This window comes from Choloepus didactylus, chromosome 15 (assembly GCF_015220235.1).
Source record: "Choloepus didactylus isolate mChoDid1 chromosome 15, mChoDid1.pri, whole genome shotgun sequence".
Lineage (NCBI taxonomy): Eukaryota > Metazoa > Chordata > Mammalia > Pilosa > Megalonychidae > Choloepus > Choloepus didactylus.
Genome location: NC_051321.1, coordinates 88,182,038 through 88,189,027, shown reverse-complemented (window position 1 = coordinate 88,189,027; position 6,990 = coordinate 88,182,038). Strand labels below are relative to the sequence as shown.

The window sequence follows — 6,990 nt, the reverse complement described above, 5'->3', positions numbered from 1 at the left end:
GATTAGGTTGTTTCCATTGTGATGTGACCCACCCAACTGTAGGTGATAATGATTAGATAATTTCCATGGAGGCATGGCCCTCCCCATTCAGTATGGTCCTTGATTAGTTCACTGAAGCACTATATAAGCGCAGACAGAAGAAGCAAGCTTGCTGCAGCCATGAGGGACACTTTAAAAGAATGCACAGGAGTTGAGAGAGGAGCTGAAATGCAACCAGGGGCAAGCAGACGCCAGCCACAGGCCTTCCCAGCTAACAGAGGTTTTCTGAACACCATCAGCCATTCTCCAGTGAAGGTACCTATTGTTGTCGCCTTACCTTGGACATTTTATGGCCTCAAGACTTAAGATTTTGTAACCAAATAAACCCCCTTTTATAAAAGCCAATCTGGCAGCATTAGCAAACCAGAACACCAGTGTTTTAGAATCTTGCCCAAATTAAGGATGACTTGCTTTCTGGACTAGGACTTACCCAATTTCTTTTAATAAAATATGATGGAATTTTTAGACCACTAAGAAAGAAAGTTAAAGGATTATTTTTATTGACCCTCTAATTAATAATAATAAGGATAATAATTATCACTTATGAATGTTTACTGTGTGCCAGGCACTCCCATTGTAAGCATTGTAGATATACTAAATCATATTAATCCTCAAAACAATCCTTAAATTTAGCTACTTTACTTTATCCATTTTAAAGATGAGGGAACTGTAGTCTAAAGCAGTTAAAAACCTTGACCAAGACCACACAGCTTGTGGGTATAATAGAGATTCAAATAATCTAGCTCTGCAGTCTGCATTCTTAGCCAGGACAGTACTAAGCTATGTTCAGATACCACCTGCACTGTTTACAGCCTTCTGATAAGGTGAGAGTTTGCTCAAAACCCCAGCATCCTGGAACCTGAGCTGGCATGGGCCACTTGGTCTTACTATGAACACAGGAGTTTATCTGCAACCCACACTCAGTCTATGTATACCCTTCACCCAGAGTCATAAGTTAACAGTCTATCCCACTTACTTTATCCCTTTCCATGTTAATAAAATTATTATTGTATTTACTTTTTGCTGAACTATTTGAGAAAAAGTTGCAGGTATCACAACCATCCCTAAGCATTTCATCTTTGAAATCAAGGATGCTCTCTCATTTACTGCAGTATAATCTAATTCTTTTTTTGTACAGTTTTGAAGAGTACAGGCTAGTTGTTTTATAGAATTGTATAATGGGTTTTCACTTGAATTTTGATGATCCTTCATGATTGGATTATGTTATGCATTTTTGGCAGGAATATTGCAAAAAGCATGTTGTATCATCATGATGCAGGTTTATCCTATTGCTGGTGATATTAATTTGAGTCAATATCAAGGTAGTTTCAGTAGATTTCTCCATTGTAAAGGTGTCTTTTTTTCTCCTTAAAAATTAATGCCATCCGCCCGCCCACCTGCACACTGCTGCCGCCCGTCCCCCGGCCCGCGCCGCCGCAGCCAGCAGCCCTCCCCGACGGCCTCGCCGCCCCAGCCGGGACGCCTCCCCCGCTCCGCTCCCACCGCGAAAGTTCAGTTTGAAAAGAGGGGAAGAGGGAACCATGGACATGAAGAGGAGGAACCACCTGGAGCTGAGGAACCGGACCCCAGCGGCGGTTCGAGAGCTTGTCCTGGATAATTGCAAATCAAATGATGGGAAAATTGAGGGTGTAACAGCTGAATGTGTGAACTTGGGGTTCCTCAGCTTAATAAATGTAGGCTTGATTTCAGTTTCGAATCTCCCCAAACTACCTAAGTTGAAAAAGCTTGAGCTCAGTGACAGTAGAATCTTTGGAGGTCTGGACACGTTAGTGGGAAAACTTCGGAATCTCACACATCTAGATTTAAGTGGAAATAAACTGAAAGATATCAGCACCTTGGAACCTTTGAAAAAGCTGGATTGTCTGCAGAGCCTGGACCTGTTCAACTGTGAGGTCACCTACCTGAATGACCACCGCCAGCGCTTCTTCAGGCTCCTGACCCAGGTGACCTCCCTGGATGCTAAGACCGAGAGGACCAGGTAGCATTCGACTCCGACGCCAAGGTGGACGGTGTGGATGAAGAGGAGGACGATGAAGAAGGAGAAGATGAGGAGGACGAGGATGGTGAGGGTGAAGAGTTTGATAATGAAGAGGATGAAGATGAAGACGAAGATGCAGAAGGGGAAGAAGACGAAGTTGAGGTCAGCCGGGAGGAGGAAGATTTTGGTCACGATGGAGAAGTCAATGAAGACAAAGACGTTGAAGATGAAGACGAAGAGGAGGAAGAAAGAGGGAATGGCAAAAAGAGGAAGAGAGAAACAGATGATGAAGGAGAAGATGATTAAGAACCCAATAACCTGCAAAAAAAGAACTGTTCAGTATTGGTGGGACTGCTCCTTTAGATTTGGTAGCTGTTTAATAAAAAAAGGTAGCTGTGATACAAACCCCAGGAGACCCACCCACCAGAAGAGCCAAAGAATAGTTCCTGAGACATTCTGCCTCCCTCCGTTTAGTCCCTCTTGGAAATCTACCACCAAGCTTGGGGACCTCACCCTGACAAAACTGTAAGCGTTGTTAGGTTTTTGTGTAAGATTTGCTATAGCGTGGCTAGCTGTGACCGGTGATTCCTAACCACCCGTGGCTACCAGTTACACCAAGGTTGTAACAGCATTTTTACTTTCTGTACAACAAAGAAGTTTTTTAAATAAAATCTTAACATTTTGGGTCTGTGTCAAAAAAAATTAATGCTATCTATATAAATATAGTTCCTTGATTAACTTTCATCCAATGGTTTTAGCGTCCATTGACAATTCTTACCTGAATCAATTATTACAATGGTGGTTACAAAAGGATGATTTTATAACACTATAGCATTTCCTGTAAAGAAGAACCTTTGTCCATTCATTTGTTCATTCATTAATTTTATTACTTATGCTAACAGTATGATATTATGTATTCTATTTTTATCCTCTTGTGTTTGAACCCATTACTGTCAATATTCAACTTCATGCTCTGGTTATCTCAGATTTACCCAGTGGGTGCCTCTACAAACTGGATGCCGTGTTCTATTTAACACTCTAATCAATCTTCAATTCAAGCAGTTCTTTACTTTCTGACACAACAAGAGGTTCCAAGCTCACAATGTACTTTTCTTGCACCAGTCCTAGATTCAGCCATTTTCCCAAGAAGCCCTGGTTCGGTTTAGTGGGGAACGGCATTTAGTAACTAAAATCTAGGCTCTAATTATGCTTCTTGCTTCTAGAGTGTCATGGTTTTAGGCCTTTTGAGTGAACAGAGGCAAGAAATAGAAGGGGTTATTTTTGTTTGTTCATTTGCTTTTTAAATCAAGCATTCATCTTGATATCTCTGATTCTAACCGGACACCACAGAATACTTCTTTCTATACTTTTATTTCTTTTACTTCCCAAAAGTAATATATTTACTCATTTGCTCAATTCTACAATATACACAAAGTAGTTTCAGAATTTAATCTTGACTTTCAAATTTATTTGCAAGTAGCCTATAATCTTCAACATTTCTTCCATTTCAGGGGTAATTTTTGTCTTTGTGGGCTTTTGTGTGGCAAGCCTGAAGTCTTGTATGCTTGAACATATTTTTTTAAATATGTTATTAGATTTTATTGAAAAATTGACTGGAAGTAAAAACTCTAGTTTCAGAATTCTTTTTCTTCAACACTTTAAGATATTTCTCAATTGTTCTATCTGCTTTTGAGAAGTGCGATGCCAAATTGATTCTTATTCTTCTGTAAGTGTTCTCTAGAAGCTTTTAGAATTCTTAAAGCTTTGAGAATTTTTTGTCTCTTAATGTTCTTATTATTTCACAATAATGAATCTGGATGTGTCCATTTCTTAATCTTTTGTTTGGCACTTTATGAACCCATTCAATCTCAAGTCTTTCTATCTTTCTAGGAAATATATCGTTTTATCTTTTTTCCAAATATTTCTTTTTCTATTTTCTCTTTCTTTTTTTCCTCTTTTCTTTTGGGACTCCATTTCCTCCTCCCCTCTGATTTTGGCACTTCTATATATACCCCCATATCTTTAAGTTTGCTTTTTGTTCTCTTCATTCTTCCTTACCTTCTGAAGACTTTGCAACCTTTTCTTTCAATTCCCTAAATCATTCCTTAGCCCTATCCATCATGGTATGCATCCTATTTATCACGTTCTTTTGCTCAATGTTACATTTTTCCTACCTATCTTTCAGCATTGTTCTTTTTATGACTTATTTTTGAGTCATATTATTCATAATTTTTCTTATCTCCTCAATTATATTTCTCATGCCAATTTTCCATTCTTGTTCCATCTCTTCCAATAATTCTGCTACAGACGGTATGTGTGTTGCAGTTGATTGTCTCTTTCTTAACAGCAGTGGAAATCCTCAAGTGTGGTTATTTTGACCTGTGACTTCATATTTCCCTGGAGGTAGCAGTTAATGTCTGGTGATGTGTATTGAGAAAGGGCTGCAGACTGGCGTGTGTGCCAGTCCTGGTGGGTTAAGGAAAAGGGAGGAGATGAGCCCAGTGGTGGAGAAATTCCAAGAACCAAACAAGGATGGTTAACCAAACAAGTATGCTTTTGGAACAAACAACTCTTAGGTCATGTTTTTACATTTAAACTCTTGGAAAGGATATGCAGTGGGAGTGGCACTACCCTTAGGTTCAGGGTTTTGGAGTGCAATGAAGAACTAACTGTGGAGGGCAGCTGATCAGTCTGCACTATGTCTTTACCTTATGGGTCTGTATTCGTTTCCTATTGCTACTGCAATAAATTATCATAAACTTACTTAAAACCACACAAATTAATTCTCTCAAAGTTCTGTAAGTAAGAAATCCAGAATGCCTCAACAGGCTTCTTGCTCTAGATTTCACAGGGATGAAATCAAGGGGTCAGTTGACTGGGCTCTTATTGGGAGAATTTAGGAAGAATACCCTTCCAAACCCATTCCAGCAGCTGGCAGATTCCAGTTCCCTGTGGATATAGGGTGGAAGTTCTGTTACCTTGCTGGCTGTTAGCTGATAGCTGCTTTCAGCTCCTGGAGGCCGAGCTCTCATCTTTGCACATGATCTTCTACATCTCAGAGCCCACAATGGCATATCAAATCCTTTTCACAATAGGGGCCTCTCTGATGTCCCTCAGCCACATCTCTTTTGGATACCTGGGGAGTTCACTTTTAGAACTCTATCACAGTGCTCTAGGATATAGAACCCCTAGGGGTCATCTTTAGAATTATACAACAGTACTCCAGGATATGGAAACCTTGGAAAGGGGACATCTTTAAAATGCTATGAAAATACTCAAGGGTATGGAAACCCTGGGGGAACATTTTTAGAATTTTGCCACAGTATTATAAGATACAGAAACCTGGGAGATTATCTTTATAATTAAGCCAGGGTACTCTAGGATATGGAAACCCTGGGGGTGACATCTTTAGAATTCTACTACAGTACTCTAGGATATGGAAAACTTAGGGGAAATATTTATAATTCTACCACAATACTCAGGATATGGAAACCCTAGGGATCATCTTTAGAATTCCACCATATACTCTAGGATATGGAAACCTTGGAGTGGGGAGGGGCATATTTAGAATTCTACCACAGTACTCCAGGATGTGGAAACCTTGTGCAACAACTTTAGAATTCTATTTTACTTCCTGAGAAAGTGCCAATCTCCTTTCCACAGGGATTGCACCATTTTATATTCTCACTAACATAGAATGAGTGCCCCTGTTTCTCCACATCCCCGCCAACATATCCATTCCTATATTTGTTTATTTGATCTATTTTTATTTAATTTTTACATATGGTATGTAGTCGGGGATCCACTTTCATTCTTTTGCATGTGGATATCCAGTTTTCTCTGTACCATATTGAATGGACTATTTTTCCCCATGGAGTGGACTTGAAACCCTTGCCAAAAATCTATTGGCTATAGATGTGAGGTTTATTTTTGAACTCTTAATTCTGTTCCGTTTGTATGTCTGTCCTTGGGCCAGTACCATGCTGTTTTGATTGCTCTAACTTTTTAAAAAGTCTTAAATTCAAGAACTGTGTGTGAGTCCTCCAACTTTCCTGTTCTTTTTCAAGATTTCTTGGCTATTTGAAGCCCGTGAACCTTCCATATAAATTTGACATTTTGCTTTTCTATTTCTCCTGTGAGGGCTATTGGAATTTTGATTGGGATGGCATTGAATGTGTAAATTGCTTTGGGTAGGTTGATACCTTAACAATATTTCATATTCCATTCCTTGGGCATGAAATATACTTCCATTTACTTATGTCATTAATTTCTTTCAGCATTGTCTTTTATATCTGTGATTAAATTTATTCCTAGATATTTGACATTTTTAGTTGTTCTTGTAAATAGAATATTTTTCTTGATTTCTTTTTCAGCTTGTTCGTTACTAGTATTTTTGCAGACCACTGACTTTTGCACATTGATCTTGTACCCCAACACTTTGCCAAATTCGTTTATTAGCCCTAGTAGGTTTATTATGGATAGCATGGGATTTTTCTATAAGTAGAATCATATCATCTGCAAATAGGGAAACTATTACTTCTTCAGTTCCAATTTGGATGATTTTTTTTTTCTTTTTCTTCTTCTTTTTTTTTTTTTTGCCTAACTACTTGGCTAGAACTTCCATTATATTGTTGAGTAACAGTGGTGACAGTGATCATTCTTTTCTTGTTCCTGATCTTAGGGAGAATTTTTTCAGCCTTTCATTATTGATTAGGATGCTATCTGTGAGTTTCTTATATATGTCCTTTGCATCTGTATTCATAAACAATATTGGTTTGCAAATTTTCTTCTCTTTTGATATCTTTATCTGACTTGGTTATTAGGGTGATGTTGGCCTCATAGAATGAATTAGGAAGTGTCTGGTCTTCTTCAATTTCTGGAAGAGTTTGAGCAGATTGGTGATAATTCTTCTTGAAATGTTTGGTAAAATTTACCAGTGAAACCATCTGGCC

At 38.7% G+C, this 6,990-nt stretch overlaps 1 pseudogene; it reads left to right on the top strand.

Annotated features, from left to right (window-relative positions):
- The first annotated feature begins 239 nt into the window (after positions 1–239).
- LOC119510293 lies at positions 240–2,646 on the top strand (annotated as a pseudogene).
- The last annotated feature ends 4,344 nt before the right edge of the window (positions 2,647–6,990 follow it).